This window comes from Equus caballus, chromosome 16 (assembly GCF_041296265.1).
Source record: "Equus caballus isolate H_3958 breed thoroughbred chromosome 16, TB-T2T, whole genome shotgun sequence".
Classification (NCBI taxonomy): Eukaryota; Metazoa; Chordata; class Mammalia; order Perissodactyla; family Equidae; genus Equus; species Equus caballus.
This window is the reverse complement of record NC_091699.1, coordinates 31,869,051-31,893,434: the sequence shown is the minus strand read 5'-3', so window position 1 is coordinate 31,893,434 and position 24,384 is coordinate 31,869,051. Positions and strand designations below refer to the sequence as shown.

Sequence of the window (24,384 nt, the reverse complement as noted above, 5' to 3'; positions counted from 1 at the left end):
CTCTGCTGGAAACTTGCCTGGGGAACATTTTGCCACGTTGTAAATATTCACCAGTTTTGTAGACTATTTGAACAGTACCACGTATCAATCATAACTAATAACCCCAGCCGAGCATTCATTGTGTAAGTCAACCGGGGTTTTATAGGAGACCTGGAACCTTTATTATGTCCTTGGGTGCGATTTTCATTTGCAAACGTTGCATGAAATGCACTGTCTTTGTTCTCTGGAAACACATCATGCAAGGTGGTCCAGGAGGGGAAGTTATTTGGAAACGGAAGGGGATGTTGGGGAGCTGAGCCATCTGACAGCTGAAGTTGAGGCAGAGCCAAGATGAATGAAAAGATGTTTCAAATGCATTCAAAAGAACAGTAACAAGTAAGCTGATGCGTCTTAGGGACACCCACACATACTTTTTTTGTTAATGACTAACTTCTCTTGACCAAGTACCATCTTTCTGATTACTGATGCAATCACTGGCATTCATCGAGCTCTTCATACGGCCTTGGCCTCTTCCCCAAGCATTTCTAAAACTTAGATGACATTATAGTGCTTTCTATATGCCAGGCACTATTTTAAGCCTTTTAAATATATTCTCCCATTTAATCTTCAAATAATTTCATGAGGTAGGCACAGTCATTATCATCTTCATTTTCATGTGATGAAACTGAGACTCAGAGATGTCACTTAACTTGTCCTGGGTCACACAGCAAATAACTGGCAGAGCCAGGATTTAAACTCGGGGAGTTGTTCCAGAGTCCTTTCCCTTGACCACCATTGCTACATTGACTCTCAATAAAGCACCGGATAATTGTGGAAGAAATCCAGCTCTGACACGAAAGGGATTTTTGCAGCGACTGCCTCCATTAGCAGCAATAATGTATTCAGCCACGTAACCACCAGCACAATCAACACTGAACAGTTCTATCACCTCAAAAATTCCTCCACATCCTACCCTCACCCCAGCCCCGAGACCAGGGAATTTTAGTCAGGGAACCATGACCCCCAAGAGATTTTCACATAGATTTCAAGGATAGAACTTGGACTATCGTAAAAATTACATCTTTAAAAATAGTCATTACTAGCTTCTAATTAAAATTTAGCATTCCTTCCGTTATGAATATAGGTAACAAACTCTGGAAATAGTAGCAGTACCTGCCACTCAGTCTCCAGCAGACACCACAGATGTTCTCATATCTCATTACAGTGCTTGGCTACACTGCAAAATACTGTTCACATTCCAGACTACTTTGAAATTATGGTCCACTAGATCGTGTTATTGATTGCATTAATAAACAAGCACCTTTGGTATTATATCGCAAATGTTTTAATAACTCCATTTAAATATGCTTTAACTTAAATTTAATTTTAAAACACTTTTTCTCTGAAAAGAGATTCAACTTACTGAAGGGGTCCCCTTTCCCAGAGCATGGCGCTAAGAGAAACCATATTTTGGCAAACCAAGTCACTCATAACTTAGTCCACCTTCCTGGGCAACAAAGAAACAAACAAGAAACACTTTTGCAACTCATCCCAATGGGCGTTTGCCCAGAGTGCAAGATTCAGAAATGAACAAGGTTCAGTTGCTGCCCGGGCTCACGGAGGAATTATGCGTCTCCTTCTCTTAAACTGATGGTGGCAGTGGGGCTGTGCGCCTTTGCAGCCAAATGCCGCTGCTGCCTTCTGTCGAGGAGGACTGTTTACCAGCTGTCTCCACGGGACTCCACATGGACTGCAAAGACGCCTGCTCCCCGAGTCCTCCGCAACCTGCCACAGGGCCGACAGAGACCAGACACGCCTCGGAAAGAGGAACCAGCCATCTGTGAGCTCCAGACTGACTCCAAGAGGGCGTGAGCCGTGGAGACACTACCTCAACTACAAAGATTGAGCAGAAGCTGAAAATGCACGTTCTGCAATTATTTGGAGTCACTTTTCAATCGGGACTATATTATTAAGACACATGACTTGTACTTTGGTCTCACCTCTGAATCAATTCTTTCTTTCTTAATTTATTAATGTAATAAACAAATCAATAGACAAAGAAAGGAACAGGCAGTTTTCATAAGAAATACAAATGTAAGAAAATATATTTAATATATTAATATATTATATATTATGTATTCTTATATAATAAATAGAAGAAAAAGCCCTGACTTCACTGATAATCAAAAATACACATTAAATGAATTATATACAATTTTTCTCTTATCAAATTGCCAGAAGCTGAATTATTCTTGTAAGACAAATGAACCGATGTAAGACGTATGCTGACTGCCTTAAATCCCAGTATGAAAATTCATAGTTGAAATAAAAGCAAGCTTTGAAACTGAAAACATGAATGTGAAATTTGCTTAGGTGGACTGGGATATTTTCTGAAGCTAATTTCAAGTCAAAGGGCTGAAAGAATGAATGTAAGATTTTAAATCACAAATTTAATAGAAGCAATATAAAAAGTCACAAACGCTGTTGATTTTAACTTTACCTTTTCGTACTCAGGACTTTGGAGCATAGCAGCCTTGGTGTCTCCCTGCCCCTGGCTTCTGTCTTTACTACCTTTTGCCCCATCCCCCTCCCTTCCACTGTGACTTAAGCCAACAGGAAGGTGGGAGACGTGCCAGAGCTTAAAAGATTTCCTTGTCTTTCACAGTTTTTCATAGTGTTATTCTTTTCTTCACTAATTTCTCATTTATAGTATCCCCATGATGCTTTCTTAACAATCACCAACGTCTCAGTGTCACCTCCTCCTTACGTTGTAAAGTCCTCAAGCACATCTTTTTCATTTCAGAAGCGTATTGCTCGGCGATGACATTTCATAAATGTTAATCAATTCTGCTGCCATAAGAATATGGATGGAGTTAAATTTAACAGGAAACAGAAGCTAGAGAATTAACGGCAAAGTTGAACTTGCTGCTCATCATTTTCGGTCACACTCCCCTGAGGGGAAGAGCGACACTGGCACCTGAAGCCAGCTTTGGAAGCAGATATTCTGTTCACACAGCACCCCCCACTGGCCACTGGGGAAAGTTCACCTCCAATGCGCAATTTAAAATGAAATATTGCCTCTGTTGCTCCACCACCTAAATCTCACGTCTGATGGATCTGGAATTCAAGAACACGTATGGCCTTCTTTTGTCCCCACCTTTCACGATGGCTTCAGCTGAAATGTAAGAGTACTTTAAGAGAGGAATAACAATAGTATCATTCCAGTGCTAGGTGAATTGAACGCCCGATTCCATTCAATCCTCCCAATGATGTTTAATACTTGGTACAAAATAGATGCACAATAATGTTTATTTTATAAATGAAACGAGATAAGTATTAGTATTATCTTTATTTTTCAGAAGGCTTGGAGGGGCTGAGTAGTAACTCACCAAAGGCTGCAAAGCAAGTTAGTGGCAGAGCAAAGAGCTGAACCTCATCTAATTCCAGTGGCCACACTTAATGACTACACTCCACTGCCTCCTTTATTAAATTATTAATGAAGTTTACATATTAATATAAATTAAATATAATGCATTCAATAAAAATATTAAGTTTATTAAAATAAACCTTCAGCATTAAAAAAAAACACCCATCAGATGATAATTAGTTTCTAAGCCTACCATAGTTGGTTAGGGTTTCTTATCCCTGATACAGCTTTTGCTAAAGTTTGGCAAAGAGCACAGGCTACTTCCTGATCAGCTCATACAAAAGCAACGCGAAGGACACGCTAATTAAAATGGGGCATGTGCCACATGATACCAATAACCATCAGAAGTTAAAGAACGGAATGGGCCAAGTTTGGAGCCTCCAGCACATGCTGGGATGTAACAGCCCCCTCTTCCAATTAGGCGCAGCCCCTGTACAGTGTGCTATCAGAAGGGATGGATAAGAAGATGACATGGCTATAACGGGGACTTTCATTATTGTGGATCTAAATGAAGACTGTTTAAAGCCTGTGTGTGTGTGTATCTGGTCTGTGTGTGTTTTGGGTAGAGGATGAGGGAGATTAAAATCATCTGTGAAAGTCACCACAGAAGGTTCTAGAGACGGGTGGAATTTATACCCTAGGAGTGCATGAGAGAATTTCCCCACTCACATTAATAGCCATCTATTGGTAATGCCTGCCCGGAGCCCAGTGTCAGGAAGGATTATGAGATGGGTTCTGAGTTCTACAAAGAAAGCATGCTGTGTTGATTAATAATGTCTGCCCTGGCACAGGAAGTGAGGGCAGCACATTTATTGCATATTTAATCAGGACTAGAACATTCACAGGACCGCCCTGTCTGCTCACCACCACAGAGGTAGCTCAGAGTTGCCAACCAGGACTGAGAGACAAGATCACAGTGCAGATCTGGGAAATTTAGACAGAACAGAATCTGAGCCGTGAAAACAGAAGGGTCTGTGAGATTCATCCTCAGTTGTGATAAGATAAGCCCACAGATGCTCTGGGGGCCGAGATGACAGAAAACAGGAGAGGCAAAAAAGCCAAGCAATATGGCTGAGAAGTTGCCTTCTGTGCTGGTCCGAGAGCTTGGCAGATTTGCTATTCCTTCTGCTCGGCCTCACAGATTTTGGAATTGTGACTCTTTACAGGGCTTCTTATTTTTCTTATTTCTTTCCATCATCCCTTGAAAGTTTCTAGCCAAGTCTGCTTGAAAATGTCAGCCTGTCTCAGGCGTGCTGAGGGGAAATAAAGAAAGTTTGGGTCAATGTTTAAGTCAGAATATAAAGGGGGCACGACACTGCCCCCTGGTGGTACATCTGGAAAATCCGTAGTACGAGATTCCCAAAAGTGTTCCAGGGAGCACAACCCTTCATGAATTTCCACAGGAGAAGTACTCTGTGGTAAAATAACTCTGGAAAACAACTTTATGGTATAAAACATATACTTATATATTATTTAATATATATATTATATCCCTTTCTTGGCAATTCACAGTATTATTAGTACGTTAAGTCCATAAGACATCCTGCAGTGAAGAAACTAACTTCTTTTAATTCAGTGTTTCCTAAATTTATTTGACCATAGACATAAATCTTTTTCTTTTTTTAATTAATCTAACATTTTAGGAGACATGAATTTTGGGGGAAGGAAAGACCATGAGGTCATATTTTCTCTTTCCAATATGGAGATTTCCTTTCCAGACCTTTTCTGTGAGAAGATCTAGAAAATCTACATTTTTATGCGGAGCATTCCCTTGTGTCTCCTTTACGACTGGCATTCGTAAAAAGCTGGGTAAATGTTAAAGAGTAATTTCCAGCTGGAGACAAATTATTTATATGGTTCAGGTCACAGGCCGCTACTGAGAGAAGCTAACAGGATATCAATACAGTCAAGCTTTTCAGTTATAACTGTCCAGTAGAAATCCTAGAAATGATCACAGTTTATAGACAGCTCTCTTAATACTAATGCTCTTCAGAGTCAGGAAGTACAAAAACTTAGTGGCTCAGAGTGCTGTGGGCTCGGGAGCCATATTTCCAGTGTTTGACCACCAGCTCTGCCTCTCAGCAGCTGTGTAACCTTGGGAACAAGACATAACCTCTCTGTTCTCAATGTCCTCATCTGTGAAATGAAAGTAACAGTATTTCCTAGTTCTGTTGAGGATTAAGTGGGTTAATACATGTAAAGTCTTAAAAGACTGCCTGGCAGTTGGCTAGTAATTTGCTGTTTCTGAATTTGCACTACTGAAGTCAGAAGTATGAGGCATCATTGAAAAGAAAAATAATAGAATTTTTTTTTCCTTTTAAAAATATTGTACTTTTGGTTTAGGCCATGATGGCATTAAGAAATTTTGGCTATCACTAAAATGTATTAGGGTGATATTTTAAACTATTACCTTTGTTTATTTGGAAACACTTGGGATTTTTTCCTCTTTTTAATATTTTTTTAAAACTCTGTATGACTCCACTCATAGGTGGTAGTTAACATATGGACAAAGAGAACTGATCGGTGGTTGCCAGGGGAAAGGGGGGTGGGGGGAGGGCACTAGGGGTGAAGTGGAGTATCTACAACATGACTAATAATGATGTACAACTGTAATTTCACAAGGTTGTTAACTATCATAACCTTAATAAAAAAAACTGTGGTAAAATATACATAACATAAAATTCGCCATTTTAACCTTTTAAAGCGGCATTAAGTACATTCACATTGTTGTGCAGCCATCACCACCATTCATCTCCCAAACATTTTCATCTTCCCAAACTGACACTCTGTATCCATTACACAGAATCTCCCCATTTCTCCCTCCTCTCAGCCCTTAGCAACCTCCAGTGTACTTTCTGCCTCTGAATTTGACTATTCTGGGTACCTCATATAAGTAGAATGACACCATATTTGTCCTTTTCTGTCTGGCTTATTTCACTTAGCATAGTGTCTTCAAGGTTCATCAATATTTCATTCCTTTTTAAAGGTAAATAATATTCCAGTGTATGCATATACTACATTTTGTTTATCCACTCATCTGCCATTGGATGCTTGAGCTGTTGGGAATAGTGCTGCTAAGAACACTGGGACACAAATATCTGTTGAGGTCTCTGCTTTCAATTCTTCTGGGTATATAACCAGAAGCGGAACTGGTGAATCGTATGGTGATTCTATTTAATTTTTTTAAGGAATCGCCATACTGTTTTCCACAGCGTCTGCACCATTTTACATTCCCACCAAGCTTATACAAGAATTACAATTTCTCCACAGCCTCATCAACACTTTTTTATATATAAATAGCCATCCTAATGGATGTGAAGTGGTATCTCATTGTGGTTTTGATTTGCATTTTCCTAATGATTAGTGATGCTGAGCACTTAACATTTCACAGTGGTTTTCAAGCAGACTTCCATAGAGGAGCACACACTTTAATCTCTAGCACTCATTTGACATTTAGATTTTCCTGTATTCATGCATCTTTGATGCCTTTACAGTCATTCCTTCCTTTTAAAGGAAAAAAGGACATATGTCTGTTGTCTTTCTATTTATTTTAACCAAAGAAATGTTTAACAGTTAACTTACAGGAGTGGGTAATGACAGCTTTAAATTTTCAACATCACAAAATACTCTTAGTTTGAATATTTTCCAAAGTTAGGCATTAATTTTGAAACAAAAAAACAATTTTAAAAATAAGAAAAATTTAAAAATAAAAGCCATAATGTTGTGAGACCTCAGAGCCTAAGGAAAGTTTGTTTGTTTCAGTCAAACTTCAGCAGGAAATTTAGGCACCAGCAGAAACACATTAAATTCCTCAACACTTAATGTTATAAACGCCGGCCAGTCTCCCAGTATCTGTTCCAAATCCTGTTACTTATACCTAATGACTGTCTATTAAATGCCCGGAAAGATGTTTAAACTATTGTGTTTCCTTTTTAGTTTATTAATTAGTATATTTTACCTTAAATGTATTTTAACCAACTGTTGTATCCAAAGTCTAGAAGCTACATGTTTCTCAGCAGACTCAAAAAATTATTTAGAGCTAAAAAACAAGCAACCAACTTGCTGGCTTCTAAAAACGAAAAGAACACTGCCCAATCTAAAGTAATAAATATTTAACTTAATGTTTACAAAAGTTAACATATTGTCAACTTCATTATTTGATAAGTGTAGTATTCGTTAAATCGCATTATGTTTTAAAATGATTTTTAGGTAAGAGTTTTTACTCGGCATGAATCACCAAGAATGCATGATGAGTCCTGAAAAATTATAGTCAATAATAAATGAAATAAGTTCCTTATAACAAACAATTTGAACAACAAAATTATAGGGTCTTTAAAAAATGTATAGTGTAAGAAATTATTTTTAATGTGGAATATATGTACATTTTAAAGATTGGCACCTGAGCTAACATCCGTTGCCAATCTTCTTTTTTTTTATTCTTCTTCTTCTTCTCCCCAAAGCCTCCCAGTACATAGTTGTATATTCTAGTTGTAGGTCCTTCTAATTGTGCTACGTGGGATGCTGCCTCAGCATGGCCTGATGAGTGGTGCCATGTCCATCCCCAGGATCCGAACCCGCAAAAGCCTGGAGCGCGCCAACTTAACCACTCAGCCAAGGTGCCAGCCCCTATGTATGTACATTTTAATATGCTTGGTATCATGTGGGGTGGATATCTAAACGTAAGAATTCCTAGGGTGGCTGACAAATATTTTAAAATATCCCTCACTTTGTAATAGATCAAATTAAAACAAGTTAAACACATTAAAAACTTCCGCTCTTTGAAAGACATTGTTGAGAAAAAGAGAAATGTGGGGACCTGAAATTGGCCACCCCAAGATATGTCTCTTTGGCATCAGGATTATTTGAGGTTGATTGCTTTTGATAAACTGGGACAGGGAAGGAGGCTCTGAGGAATGGAACTTGCCCTTTGTTAGGACATGTTTACATTTGTAAGGTAAATCTCTATCTGTAAAAGGTGCCTCCCTCTCTGTACCAGGAAGAAGAAAGGAGATGACCTTCTCTCTAAAAACTCTTAATCAATACCAAAGGCAAGGACATAAAATCTGCATTTTATTGTGCTAGTCTGGTAACCTCCTGTAACTGACTTCCCTCCCCCTCCCAACGTTGGCATTCCTTAAAGATTAAGCATCTTTCTTTAGGCTAGGAACTGATTGCTGAGCTCACCTGTGACCGCCCAGCTCCAGACAATCGACTTGCCTCCGGCTAGCCCTCCGAGACAGCAGACCACTACCTGCTGTGTCCATCAAGCACTGTGCTGACGGGGCAATCTTGTGACTATTGTGGGAGGGACATTTCAATCACATGTGAAACACCCCGTTTGGGGGTATACAACCACTGTCTGCACCCCACTTCTTCGGTGCCCTTTCTTCCTTTGGGAAGAAAGGCCCCGGGCCATGGTTCCTCATTAAAGCTTTGTTTAATTTTCTCTTGCTATTCTGTCTCATGTGAATTTAATTCGTTCTCCAGCCAGACGAACCCCCATTTGGGGAGAGGAAATGTCCTCCTCCCCTACAGAAAACAAGCTAGCAGCTGGGGGGAAATATTTGCAAAGTTTACATCTGATAAAGGACTTGTATCCAGAATATATAAAGAACTCTCAAAACTCAACAAGAAGACAAACAACCCATGAAAAACGCACAAAAAATTGGGTCAGACAATTCACAGAGAAGATATACAGACGGCAAATGGGAACATGAAAAGATATTCAACATTATTTGTTATCAGAGAAATGCAAGATAAAGCACAATGAGTTACTACTACATACCTATTAGAATGGATAAAATGAAAGACTGATCATATTGACAAGGATGTGGAGGAACTGGAAATCCATGCAGTGCTGGGGGAATGTAAAACGATACAGCCACTTTGGAAAACTGTTTGGCAATTTCTTAAAAAGTTAAACATACACCTACCATATGATCCAGCCATTCCACTCCTAGGTATTAGCCCAACAGCAATGAAAGCATATGTCTCTATGAAGACTCGTACATGAATCTTCACAGTAGCACTATTCATAACATGAAAAACTGGAAACAACGCAAATGTCCATCACAGGTGAGTACAGAAACAAACACGGTTTATTCATATAAACCCTGAGTGAAAGATGCCAGACAAAAAGAGTATGTACTGTATGATTCCATTTATATAAAATTGCAGAAAATGCAAATTGATGTATAGTGACAGAAGCAAGATCAGGGCTTGCCTGGGGCAGGAAAAGGGCTGGGCGGGGTAGGAGGGAGGCATCACAAAGGGGCCCAGGGAAACTTTTGGGAATGATGGATATTTTTTGGTTTTGTTTTTGCTCTTTTTTGTGAGGAAGATTGGCCCTGAGTTAACATCTGTTGCCAATCTTCCTCTTTTTGCTTGAGGAAGATGGTCCTGAGCTAACGTCAGTTCCAGTCCTCTTCTACTCTGCATATGGGATGGCACCACAGCATGGCTTGATGAGCAGTGCATAGGTCTGCGCCTGGGATCCGAACCTGCAAAACCTGGGCCACTGAAGCGGAGCATGCAAACCCAAACACTACGCCACCGGGCCGGCCCCTGTGATAGATGTTTTCATTATCTTGATTTTGGTGATGGTTTCTTGGGTGTATACACATGTCAAAACTTATCAAATTGTACACTTTAAATATGTGCAGTTTATTGTAGATCAGCTATACCTCAATAAAGCTATTAACAAAAGTCCTTAATTGTAACAATTCAATAACACAGCAATTCAACAATACACAGTTACAGAAAAAATGGAAACAATCTCCTTTCATCTGATGCCATCTATCAGATAACCTCCTTGAGGTTACCAATATGGATGGCCTGGTGTTGCATATCCTTCCATGCTTTCTCTTTACTTACACAAACTTATGGCCACATTATAAGGTTTAAACTTTTTATAAAATGGGTAACCCATTAAAATGGGGATTTTTTCCCTGCAACTTTATCAGGGTTTTAAAAAAATCTCTGATTATGCATAAAGGTTTCTAGGTTTTCCGATATTGTGGCTCATTTTTTTATAAGTAACATGCCTTAACTACTTTATACCAAAGAAAGGGATATAAGACTACAAATAGAAGCATCTTGCTTTGCAGTAAATTACTAGAAAGAGGAGTCAGTCTTCACTGAGGAGGGATGAGACCAAACTCTTTCTATAGCGCAAGACTGTTTTTGCACAAGATGTAATTTAATCTAAAAAAAGAAAAACTGTTTTATGTTTTAAACTATAATTAAATTCTCACTTCAGGTTAAACATTGCACGGGGATGTTAGACATGAGCAAGTTTAAGTGCAAACAGATCTTTCCGGATTCTTTTAGTTGCACAAGCTAGAAAATTGTACCAACTCCAAAGTTTTACACCAGATCAGGATGACTTAAAAAAAAACCTTCAATTTAAAAAATTACAAAATATACGCTCACTGTGAAGAATGCAAAAACTACACAAGTATACATGACAAATATACTTCTCTCCTGCTCTTGCCCTAATTTCATCTGTCAGACATATCACTGTTGACACTTTGAAGGTATCTTTCCAGACTATCTGGTCTGCGTGGGCACACATGCACGGGTTTTCCTGCTTTTATTTTTTGTCTGTTCATTTGCTTTTTCTTTAAAGTTTTGTTTTGAAAAATTGTGGTAAAATATATATGACATAAAATATTCAATTTTAACCTTTATTTTTGGTGGGGAAGATCAGCCCTGAGCTAACATCTGTGCCCATCTTCCTCTATTTTATGTGGGATGCTGCCACAGCGTGGCTTGACGAATGGTGCTACGTCTGTGCCCGGGATCCGAACCTGCGAACCCCTGGCCGCTGAAGTGAAGTGTGCAAACTTAACCACTACACCCCTGGGCCGGCCCCACAATTTTGACCATTTCTAAGTGTACAATTCAGTGGCATTAATTACATTCACAACGTGGTACAGCCATCACCACTATCTATTTGCAAAACTTTTTCATCACTCCAAACAGTACCCATTAATCAGTAACTCCCGTTCCTCCCTCATTCCAGCTCCTGGTACTCTCCAATCTACTTTCTGTCTCTCTACATTTGCCTACTTTAGATATTTCATATAAAGGTATTCTAGAAATTTCTAGATGTATCATATATCTAGATAATTCATACATATTCGAGATATACAATATTTTTGCGTCAAATATTTCATACAATATTTGTGTCATTAGCATAATATTTTCAAGGTTCATCCGTGTTGTAGCAGGTATCAGAACTTCATTCTTTGTTATGACTGAGTAATATTCCACTGTACACCAAATTTTGCTTATCCATTCATCTGTTGATGGACACTTGGGTTTTGGTCATTTGCTTTTAACAAATGTGATCATAACATACAAAATTTCATCAGCTTTTTCCCTTTCCCTTAATATATTTTAGAGGTCTATCCTAACGCTTTTTACAGGCCACATGGTATTCTACTAGATGGAAGTACCATCATTTATTTACTACTCTTCTATTAGTAGATATATAAACTGCAGCCACATTTTTGCTGTTAAAACAGTGCTAGAGTGAACATATTTGTGAATACATGCTTTTGTATTTGTACCATTTTGTCTGGAAGATAAACTCCTAAAAGTTCTATTGCCTGGTCAACAGGAATGTGCATTTAACACTTTAATAAATACTGCCAAGTTAGCTTCCAAAAATATTGCCTCTATTGGCATTTTCATCAACAGCGTCTATGAGAGCCTTTTCGTCCATAAGCTTCCTACGAGGAGTATTTAGACTTTCTTTCGTCCTGACTAGTCTGACAGGTGATGACCTTGGTTATTTAGGGCAGGTATGGGGGGGATGTGCAAGTATGCAATGAGGACAGAGAGTGCTCAGGGGTAGAATGTGAGGGTGCCAGAGTCCTCCAGCCTTATCTGGATGACTCTTCATATGGATTCAAGGCAAAGAACAAGATCCCAGTACAAGCAGGACCAGAGGGCTTCCGCTTGTTACTGTAATCAGGGCTGATAATCAGTAGGAATGCACTCCAGCAGCTGTGCTTCATGTTAAAATACTGAAGTTCCTCCATAGTGGTTGGCAGTTAATCACTGCCCTGACCCTACCCTCGAACCCCACGCCACCTCCCCACAATCCAGTAACCGAAGAGTAAACACTGCCCAGCACTATGGCCGAGGTCCATGCAAGTGGATCCTTATTTGTTAGTATTTTGAATATCGCTCCTGTCTACATGAGTAAATTTTTTGTGAGACCCATTGATCCACTCCTCTCTATTTCGGAACCTCCAGCGCTGTAAAGCAATCGTCTATCTCAACTACAAGACCTCAGCTCCAGAGGACAAGGAACCTGTGTTTCTCATTCATTCTTTCACTCCCAAAATGTTGATCAAGTGCCTCATATACGGCAGTTGCTGGACCAGGATCCCAGAATGTTAGTGGGAAAAGACAAAGACTGTCCCAGGCCTCATGGCACTAACATACCCGTAAGGAAGGTAGGTGAAAAATAACTGAAGAGACAAATCAAGAAAAGAATTCCCAATAGTAACGAGTGCTATAGAGGAAACAGGCTCTGAAGATGAGCTAATGAATAACTTCTGCCCTCACTGCATATCTATGCCTCCTCTCTTATACCTACTTTAAATAACCAAACTCATCACTGGTCAGACCAGCAAGGACAAAAAATTTTGAACACTCTTTGTTGCAAGGATATGGACAAAAAGGCTCTCAGTTACTGTTGATGAGAATGTCAGTAAGGGAGATATTTTTTGAAGATGTCACAAAGGGGGCTGCTCTTTAATACAGAAGCCAGAGAAACTCCAGTCTGAGATTGGAAGGAAAAGGCAAAGGAGTCAGGCACAAGGGAGGGAGAACGCCCAGGCTGCACGGGTAGAGGGTACAAAGGTTCCAAGTGGAAAAGAGCTGGTGTGATGCAGAGGGTCTGGAAGGAGGTCAGAGTGAGCATGGAGAGCTGAAGGGGTGAGGCTGGAGAAAATGGCTAGGACCAGGTCACACCAAACCTTACAGATTATAGCAAAGAGTGTGAGATGATCTGATTTGTAATTTAAGATCCTGCATCATTTAAGTCTATATTCTCAATACTTCTCTAAGTCCCTAAATTGGTTAAGAGTCTGAGAAATGCACTGAGTCCCCTGGAACTTTCTTTTACCTCTGCCTGGTGCCCATGGGTTCCTGTGCCAGCCACTTGGACAGTGCAGATAAGCCCAGGGTTAGAAATATTACCGTCCACTTCCCCAGTATTTTTGGGGTTCTTCCATATTTCTACTCCCCAAAAAATAAACTGAAGTTTCCATCCCTGAAATATACTTGACTTCACTCAAAGATAAAACCAGCTAATAATTACTGAGCACTCTTTATGTGCTTGGCATTCTTCCAAGTGCTTTGTATATATTAATTAATCTCACCTATTCATCTCACCTACTCAAGGAAACTGAGGCAAAGGAACATTAACCATTTTGACCGCAGTCATATAAGTGGTAGTTGGAAGAGCAAGAATCTCCAGTCCATGGCCTTGACTGCTACATACGGTCCCCTCCAGCAGGGGGTGGCATGCGGAAGTTGCAATTCTATCATTTCTTTCACTTGAGGAAGCCTTCTGAGAAGTCTGTGTAAATGCTGTGTAAACTGTTGTACATTCTACTTGTGCACAATTCACACTTTTGCACACTGTACATCAATACCCTTCAAACCACCTTCGCCTGTCAAATGTGAACTTCTGAGATCACTTAACAAAACATCTTGAGATATCATATGATAGTGCTGCCCACATGCCTGGCACATTACCATCATTATGGCAATGCTTGGGCAACCATTGAAATATATCATTTCCCCCCTTATTATATTCTTTTTTTTTTAAGGATCAGCACCTGAGCTAACACCTGTTGCTAATCTTCTAATCTTCTTTCTTTTTTTTTCTTCTTCTCCCCAAAGCCCCCTGTACATAGTTGTATATTCTAGTTGTAAGTCCTTCTAGTTGTGACATGTGGGACGCCGCCTCAGCATGGCCTGAGGAGCCGTGCCAGGTCCGCGCCCAGGATCGGAACAGGTGAAACCCTGGGCCACCAAAGCGGAGCGTGCAAACTTAACGACTCGGCCACGGGGCCGCCCCCTTCCCCCTTATTATATTCTAAAAAGCAGTGGAAAATGGAAAAAAATTCCAAAGTATTGATACTAAAGATACAAAGCACACCTTTACTACTACTAAGCTAAGGATGAAAATCATTGCATGTATAAAGATAATCAACAGTTAGCTTGCTCAGTTGTTCACTGGACTTAAGCTGGTCAAGTGTTTAACTGTGAATAAAAAGAAAATAATTTTACAAATGTGTGTATAAAGTATTGGAAATATATTGTAGGAAATGTGTGTACCACACAGTACAGTTAGTACATTTTTTATTTTGTTTTTTGTTGGTTCTGCTCTCTGGGAAGAGAACCCCTTTATAAAATCTATTATTCAACTTTTGGGCATTTACCTTTTATTTGAGAGTGGGGGACTAATTGTATGTACTAGTTTTCTACTTCATTGTCAGCAACATAAATATTTTGCTGGTAGATCGTATCATACATCATCTCATCTCCTATCCCCACTTGACAAGTCTATGTGAACTCACACACGAACATGCATGAAGTCACTTTCCTGCTCTAACATAGCAGAGGTCAGCGTTTCCAGAGACGTCCACTTACCTTTAACTAGTAAGTATTATATCACCTTCCTTTTGTTTTCACTGCGTTAATCTTTGGATTTTGTTTGCCATGCACAGCCGTCATCTTTTTCTTTCACACATTCTTTCTTCTGGATTTTTCATCAAAGCCTGTAACACGGAAGAGAGAAGCTCCTTAATTTCTGTAGATGCATAGGAAAGAACTAGAAATCTCAAGTCAGTGACACTTCTAATTTATTTCTAAATTTCCCCTGGCTGGCTATAGTTTAATCACAGTTTAAGAAATTCACCTAATTAGATAAGATTTAGAATAGTGCTCTCTCAAAATACAAATGAAATTGAGGCTATTCTCTTTAATAGCTAAAGATTTCATACTGATCTGGCTTCTTACATAATGCCTTTCATGGAATAAATGGTGTTAGACTTCTACTGTCTCTGTAGGAGGAGATTCTGAAGCGCTAAAAGTTATCCACGGTCAATTGTAAAATCAGGGCTGTCAAAGTGGGAGAAATCAATAAAACATCACCTTAGAATCCATGTTTCAGAACTACCGAAACCAGGATGGCACTCCCAAATCTCGTTTTTAACAGATGTCAGTTGTGGAGAGAATGAAATGCATGTCATGAATACTGATGAAATTTAGTGTGTATATTGCACCATAAGATAGTCATTTATATGTATTTGTCATTCTCCCCATAAAAGAAAAGGAAACAGCTTTTCCCCAGAAGCTCTCCTTAAGTCAGAAACACATTTCCCCTTGTCAACTGTGGGCCCAAACTGTTTCACACACACAAGTGTATAAAAACTGGACAAGAAGAAGAGGGTGGAAGCAGCAGATGTGGTATTCATTGTTCTGCCGTGAGGTTAAATGAAACTACTGTGACGCCATCCCCACTGCACCTCCCATCCCATCTGGCCCTCGACGCTTCCCTGATGTGGGCGCAGGCGTGAGGTGGAAGATGGCGGCAGGAAGCAGAAAGAACTCAGTAGGATTTGTTCACACGCGCTGTTGCTCCCACTCTCCTAACTGATGCCATATGACAAATTCATCTTTTCTAACAGGAACTAGATAGTCAAAGGGCTCAACTACAATGAGAGCATGTGTAGGTGGGGAGCTTCTTGTAGGCAATATTTTTCAGTAGCCTTTTAGAATGAAAATAGAGGGTTTTAGGAACAAAATAGTTCACTTATCTTTGAACTCTTAAAGCTAATAAGAGGCTAATTTTATGTTAGGTGTTTGAAACTAAACATTAAAATGATAACAAAATTAAATCTAAATAGTGAAATCAAATGTTGCTAGAGTGTAGTCCTGAGGATGGGGTTATGGTTTGGGGAGTTCTAAATCAGGATGGGGACCTCTCACACCCAGTCATCCCCTTGGTGCCGATGACTTTTAGGTAAAACATTGGGCTTAGAAAGAATACACTAGAGGTTTGTTGTAGTTCAAGCCCCCACTTTACAGATAAGAGAAATGAGGCTCAGAGAGACAGAAAGTGACTTACAAAGAGGGAGACCTGGGAGTGGAACGACTCAGCATATTTTCTGCTTATCGAACCATCTCCCTATAACTGTCACATGCCCACCAGGCAACAAAAGTTCCTTGAGAGGTGAAGCCTTGGAAATAAGGATATAATAAGCAGCGTCTAGCATCCTGTGTAAGGAGCTAGTTAAGTCTCTTACTTCTTTAGCTGTGTTAACAGCTGTCAGTTCAGATCACAAGGGAAGAAAAGAGAAATAAACAGATACTTCCTGATTGTCTAGAAAAGCTACCATTTATTGAGCACCCACTCCAAGCCACAGCGTGTCAGGCACATCACTCACATTGCCACTACTGCTTCTAGGACATACTATAGATATAATTATAATACAGATAGTAGTATACCATAAAGATGAGGAAACGGGGTCAGGGAAATATGATACGTTGTCTGAGTTATACACATCTGGTAAGTTCTCTGATCCCACAGCCCCAAGCACACTGACTTCCTGCTTACAGTAAGCATCGCTATAAACCAAGGAAACATGCATCTGTTTGAAAAGCCCAGTGCTCAGGAATAGAAACAGAGTGGACAGTATTTGTCAAGAGACTAAAGAGAGGAAGAGCTAAGAGGTAAGAGCAGTATGGGAATATATTCTATAATGACTCAACCTGCGGGTGGGATATGTCTTAAAATCTCTGAACATACCAAATATGCAAATGTAATTAGAGCACATTATAGAACTTCACCCATAAAATTCAAGTAAAGATACTTGTGATATTAGGTACCTGAGGATAAACAAAGAAGGTCAAGGTCTCAATGAGTTAGAGTAAATGAGATATGATCACCCACTGTATTGGGATCACCGCTTGGGATGCGTAACAAAATACCACACAATGGGAGACTTCAACAACAGACATTTATTTTCTCACAGTTCTGGAGGCTGGAAATCCAAGATCAAGGTGTGGAGGGGCATTAGCCAGCGTGCCCCTTTAACGGCTATGTGTCCTTAAAGCTTCTTCTCTGGGCTACATGCCAACAGTCATGATGATAGCAGTCCTGGGCTTGGCCAACCCAGCTGCTTTCTCTTGGGATAATTGACACCAAGACCCTCAGGGTCTCGGGGAGGGAGTCGGGGAGGCTCTGGTCCTTGGAATGTAGGTCATACAGGGATAATCCCCCTTGGCAAGCATGCAGCCTTTGTTCCTCTGCCTACTTAAGCAAGCTTCTCTTAGGGGGCAGCTGCGGGTGCACACTTCCGTCCAGCCGGCCACCACTGGATACTCTCCCTGTAAGTCAGTCCCGGTAAACCTACATGTCTCGTTCGTAGTCGCCGGGTCATTTCTTCGGGCTCTCGGCACGATACCCGGCCACCCTAGCTCAGCTGGTCTTGTGGCCTTATAAGGTGCCACCAAGGGTCGGTTTCTCCTGAGGCCTCCCTCCTTGGCTTGCAGATAGCCACCCTCTTGCTGCCTCTTCACATGGTCCTTTCTCGGTGTGTGCACATTTCCGGTGTCTCTGTGTCCAAATTTCCTCTTCTTATAAGGACAGTAGTCAGATTGGATTAGGACCCACCCTAACAACACCATTTTAACTTAATCACCTCTTCAAAAGCCCTATCTTAAAAGAGTCACATTCTGAGCTGTTAAGGGTTAGAGCATCAACGTAAGAATTTTAGGAGGACACAGCGCAGTCCATAACACCCACTCTATCACTAGTTCTGGTGCCACAGTAATGAAAATCTGGGTACTAGAAAAGTGACAACCTGCTACATGCCATCAACCTTCAGTGTCACTCATGAAGAGTTGAAGCCCTTTAATTTTTGATTTCAAGAATCCAAAGGTCAGGGCTGGCTCTGTGGCTGAGTGGTTAAGTTCGCGCGCTCCGCTGCAGCAACCCAGGGTTCGGATCCTGGGCGCGGACATGGCACCGCTTGTCAGGCCACGTTGAGGCGGCGTCCCACATCCCACAACTAGAAGGACCTGCAACTAAGATATATAACTGTGTACTGGGCGGGGGGGGGGGGGGGGGGGTCGGGGAGATAAAGCAGAGAAAAAAAAAAGATTGGCAACAGTTGTTAGCCCAGGTGCCAATAAAAAAAAAAGCCATCCCATAGATTAGGTTTAAAAAAAAAAAATAAACCAAAGGTCTACTATAGGTTTTAGTTTAAAAAAAATGAAGGAAGGACCATAATTAAATAAACTTTGGTCTAAACCAGGGGTCAGACAACTACTGCCTGCGAGCCATATCTAGCCTGCTGCCTGGTTGTGTAAATAAAGTTTTATTGGCACACAGCCACATCCATTCATTTATAGATTGTCTTTGGTTGCTATGGAGCTGCAACTGCACAGCTGAACAGTTGTGACAGAGACACAAGGCCAAAAGTATTTACTATCTGGCGCTTCACAGAGACAGTTTGCCAACTCCTGGTTTAAACTATGTTAATTGAGTTTCTTTATTATAGGATTTTTCAGGGGCTTGAAAAGATATACTTTCAAACTTCAAGGGAGGATATCTAGTAAAATTGCATCTTACCGGGAAGTAGTTTCTAAAGTCAGCTCAAACTGAAAACAGGGTCTGGTGAAAATCAACACTGAGAGTCCCTTCAGGAAAGCGCCATGGTAGAGCCCATTATCGCACGTCATCATCAATATAGCCAGTTCTTCTCCAAGTTGTAACAGATGAAATTTTTTTGAGCACTGCATGGAAGAGTTGGCTTAATTTATGGGCCACTTGTATAAAAAGGTGCACATCTTTAAATAACAGAATCACTCCCAGCTTGGTGAGATACTTGAAGGAGGTGAGACCAACAAGGAAAGGGGAGATTCAGAATACCATCTTATGCTCATGGCTCGAATTTGCCAAAGTCATATACAAACTTGATCTGACTTTGCTGCAATTTGCATTGTTTCTCAACTTATTTAACCACAGAGCCTCCCTCTCTCATTTTTGCCCCCAAAGAAGACTCTAATAGGACCTATGTTCCATGGAATGCATTTTGGAAAATGCTTGAAATTGGGTATTATGGATCAATCAGTTGGACAAAAGACACGTACAATGCTTTCTTAACATTAGTAGGACAAAGGCCCGATGAGACACCATGTCACGCCTGTTAGGTTGGCTATCTTAAAAAATGGAAGATAACAAGTGTTGGTGAAAATGTAGAAAAATTGGAACCCTTGTACATTGCTGATGGGAAAGCAAAATGGTGCAGCCACTGTGAAAAACAGTTTGGCAGTTCCTCAAAAAATTAAACATAGATCCAGCAATTCCACTTTCAGGTATATACCCCAAAGAATTGAAAGCAGGGACTCAAATAGATATTTGTATACCGTGTTCACAGCTGCATTATATATTTTATTGTTCACAATAGTCAAAAGGCAGAAAAAACCCAAGTATCCATCAAAAGATGAATGGATAAACAAAAGGTGGTATATACATACAATGGAATAGTACTCATTCTTAAAAAGAATGAAATTCTTGGGGCCACCCAGTTGCATAACGGTTAAGTTCGTGTGCTCCACTTTGGCAGCCTAAGGTTTGCAGGCCTGGATCCCAGGCACAGACCTACACACCACTTGTGAAAGCCAAGCTGTGGTGGTGTCCCATATACAAAATAGAGGAAGATTGGCAAGAGATGTTAGCTCAGGGCCAATCTTCCTCACCAAAAAAAAAAAAAAAAAAAGGAAAGAAATTCTGATACATGCTATAATGTGGATGAATCTTGAAATCATTAAGGTAAGTGGAATAAGTCAGATGCAAAAGGACAAATACGGCATGATTCCACTTGTATGAGGTAGCTACAGCAGTCAAATTCATAGAGACAGAAAGTAGCACAGAGGTTATCAGGGGATGAGGGGACTGGGGAACCAAAAGTTATTGTTTAATGGGCATAGAGTTTCAGTTTGGGAGGATGAAAAAGCTTCTGGAGATGGATGGTGGTGATGGTTACACAACATTGTGAATTACTTAGTGCTGCTGAAATGTACATTTAAAAACTGTTATAAGGGTAAATTTTATGTTATTATATTTTACCACGATAAAAAAAAAAAACTCAGAAACAAAAAAGAAGTGTAGGAGCATATTTGCAGGGATGGAGATGGGAAGGACTTAAATTGTTTAGACTTCAGTTGAACGTCTCATTCCGCCAAAAAACTGAGGAGCTGACAAATTCCTGGCTTGCTTAGATGACAATATCAAAACTTGGAAGACAGCGGAAGCAACAAGGGGAAGTGTTATTCTAAGAAGAACCTTTGGGTGACAGAGAAATGAAGCAAAAAAGTGGTCACATCCCTTTGGAGTTCAAAGCGGTATCGGCAGGGATGTTGGGGTCCTCACTTGGTTCCTCCGACACTGGACTCTGCTTCCAGCACTGCCTTGCGCCCCATACTCACCCTTCCACTCATCCCATCCCCTCTCCACTCAACAGCCCAAGTAGGGGCGAAAACAGAGCAATATGCAAAGCACAGTGTGACAAACTTCTGTCCATGTACCCATTGCTCAAAACGAGCAAATGCTGTTGTTTTTCGTATGTATTTCACATCCTGCCTTTACTCTTTTAAAAGACAGAATCACACAGAATTTAAGACCCCTGTCTTAATGCTACTTTCTCAAGTCCAATTCTTCCTTCCTCTTCTGAGGCAACCACTATTATGAATTTGATGGCTATCCGGTTCATGCATGTATGTGTGTATGTATCCAAAACAATATATCCTATAGTCTTGTGGTTTTTAAACTTTTTATAAAGTGTATCATGCTATATATTACATTCTACTCAACAGTTTTTTGAGATATTTTCATTTTGCCCCATACAGATCTAATCGTATAGAGCTCTATCCTGAGACTATATCATAGTTTAATTTTCCGTTTCTGGAATGAAGGCTATTTGGCAGTGTCCAGTTTTTGGTCATAATAAAGGATGCTCCAGTGCACACCCTTCACAGTTCTCGTTTGATGCCCAGGTCTCTCCGTTCAGCTATAGAGGTTGTCTAGGCATTCGTATGTGGCAGTCCTGTGTGCGCATGTGTCGGACTTTCTTCTGGTGGGTACCAACTGGGGCAGTCTAGCCCTCCTAGCAGGTATTTGGAAATGAGGGAGAGTTTTTTGTGAGTTGGGGGTGGAGGGCAGGGATGCTAGATAACCTGCAGTGCATGGAGTCCCGAATGACAGAGACTTGTCCCACAAAAAATACGAAGAGCCCCTTCTTTGAGAAACACTACCGATGTCTGTCTCCAGTAGAATCTCTGTATTGTAGAATATGTGCATTTTTAAGTCTGACTAGGGAATGACAACTTGCTCTCCCAGGTGCCTGTTTAGCTCAAGTCTGTGCCAAGTCTCATTGTCAGCCTTTTGAATTTCTGCTACTCAGACAGGCGTGAAATGCTATCTCATTGTGACTTTAAACTTGCATTTCCTGATCATATTAGTGATATGGAAACCTCTTCAAATTTGTATTGCTCATTCACGTTTCCTCCTCAGGGAGGTACCTGTTAAGAAGCTGCCCATTTTTCTTCTGGGTAGTTTGAGTCTTCCTTATTGATTTGTAGGAATTTGCTAGAGATTCCAGAAGCTTAGCTTTCGTTATTTGGGGTTGCAAATATCTTCTATCAGTTTGTCGCTCGCCTTTTAATTTTATGGTGCTACTTTGTGCAGTTATTCATTTTAATATGGTCACATCCATCAGCCTTGTCTTTCTCGAGTGTGATTTTTGTGTTTCTAGCTTACAAAATCTACTCTACCCTAAGAGCATAAAAACATCCTCTATATTCCTCCCTAGAGGTTTTAAATTTTTACATTTTATATTTACATTTTTAATTCATCTCACAACTTTTTTTTGTACAAACTGTGAATTAGGAATATGATTATTTTTTTCTTACGGAAAACCAGTTGTTCCAACACCATTTACTCCTGATACTCCATGTTTCCCACTTTGACTTCCAATGCCTCCTGTATCATATAGAAATGTCCATATTTGGTCAGCCCATCATTGGGCTCTCTATTCTGTCCCATTGATCTATTGTTCAATACCCCTTCACAAATAACACAGTGTCTTAACTACTATGGTTTTATAATAAATTTTGATAGCTAGGAGAAGTCTTCATTCCTTTTTCTTCTTTTTCAAAACTCCCGTATTAGATCCTTGAATTTTTATATTGCCACTCACATTTTAGAATACTGCTGGATTTTTGCTTAGAACAGCAATGAATTTATACTTTTTTGTAAAAATCAACATTTTATGAAATCGATCTTCCCCTTCCATGTATATGGTATATCTTGCCATTTCTTTAGTTCTTTTATGGTTTTCAATAAACTTTTCACTTGAAGTAGTTGCATATCTTTTTAAAACTTACTCTAGGTTTCTATGTAATTTCAAGCACTTAAGTGATTGAAAAAAAAAAACCCACAAATCTGAAGATATTGGCTCACCCCTCCGTGAATGTGGCTCTGCTAAGGCTTCCTATTACGCTTGGCATGAAATCCAAACTCCTTCCTGTGGCGTGATTACGGTATGTGGCTTGGCTGTCTGTCTTCCTCTTGAACTTTATCTTGTATCTTCTGTTAGTCATTAAGCTTTAGCCACACTGGTTTTATGTACCCTAAACATCCCAAGCTAATCTACCTTGAGACCCTTGTCCTTGCAGCTTCCTTTTTCTGGAAACTTGTTCCCCGGATATGCACATGGGTGGTTTCTTCTTGCCACTAGGGTCTCAGTTCAGATGTCATCTCTCAGAGAGACCATTCCTCCCTGGCAGAGAATGGCTCTCATATCATTCATAATGGCATAGCCCCTTTATTTTTTCACAGCCCTTGTCACCATTTGAAATTATCCTGATTCACTCTTTATTGGTGTTTTCCCATAAGAGACCATAAGCTCTACATAACAGGCGATCCTGTTGACTTGTTCTCTCCTGCAACCTCAGCACCTCAAACAGTCCCTGGCACACAGTAGGTGTTGAATGAATATTTGTTGAGTAAATACATGAGTGAGTGAATAAATGAGGTAACTTAGATCTCCCCTGATCCCCCTTGCTCCTTCTGTGTCCTCTTACATCAACAAAGGAGTATTCCCTTTCTCCCATTGGCCATACACACACTAGCAAATAAATATTATTATGTAGACATTTCTAGTCTCTCAAAGAAAATACCCTACCTGCAGGAATATGCATAACAGGAGTTTTAAACACATCTATGTTCTCCATATCCAGGTTTCTAAGTGGCTTAAAACAGTGAGGCCCTACTTGCCCATTCACCCCATGTCTACTCTCAAAAGATAACCATTAACAGTTTCTTAGCATATAGCCAGAAACTTTTTATCCATTTACAAATATCTATCTATCTATCTACCATCTATTTATCATATATCTATCATAGATTAGACAATTCGAAGGATTCAGTATAAGAAGTTTTATTCCTATTGACAAAAGTATTATTTTTATGGCTCTGAGTTTAAGAATGCAGTTTCCCAGTCCACTCCTAGAGGTTCTGATTCCACAAACCTGGGGCGGGGCACAGAAGTCTTCATGTTTAACAAACACCCTAGATGATTCTGATGCATGTGGTCCAAAAATCATTCTTTGAGAAATATTCACCAAAGTCAAGGCAATTTAATGCCATCCTTTTTTAATACCATACAGCCTCCCAAACACCAGGGGGCAGATGGAGCCACACGTATGCCCAGTGACAAGACAGGTCACAGTTTTTGCTGAAGAAGAGGGTGGAGCATATGCTTGTGCCTCCACTGAGACCCCAAGTGCTTATGAAGCCATATAAGACATCAGAGAAGCAGTTCAAAACTGGGAGTGAGGAAACTTGGGTTCTTGACTCCCCACTACCCTGGGCCTCAGTTTCT

At 40.2% G+C, this 24,384-nt stretch overlaps 1 protein-coding gene across 3 annotated transcripts in view; it reads right to left on the bottom strand.

The window, feature by feature from the left end:
- The window catches only part of FRMD4B (FERM domain containing 4B), a 308,178-nt gene that overhangs the window by 199,667 nt on the left and 84,127 nt on the right, over positions 1-24,384 (bottom strand). For all 3 annotated transcript variants that reach the window (XM_070238641.1, XM_023620093.2, XM_070238640.1), the window contains exon 2: positions 15,083-15,210. The gene's annotated coding sequence lies outside the window, so the exon portion shown is untranslated. The remainder of the gene's footprint in view (positions 1-15,082; positions 15,211-24,384) is intronic.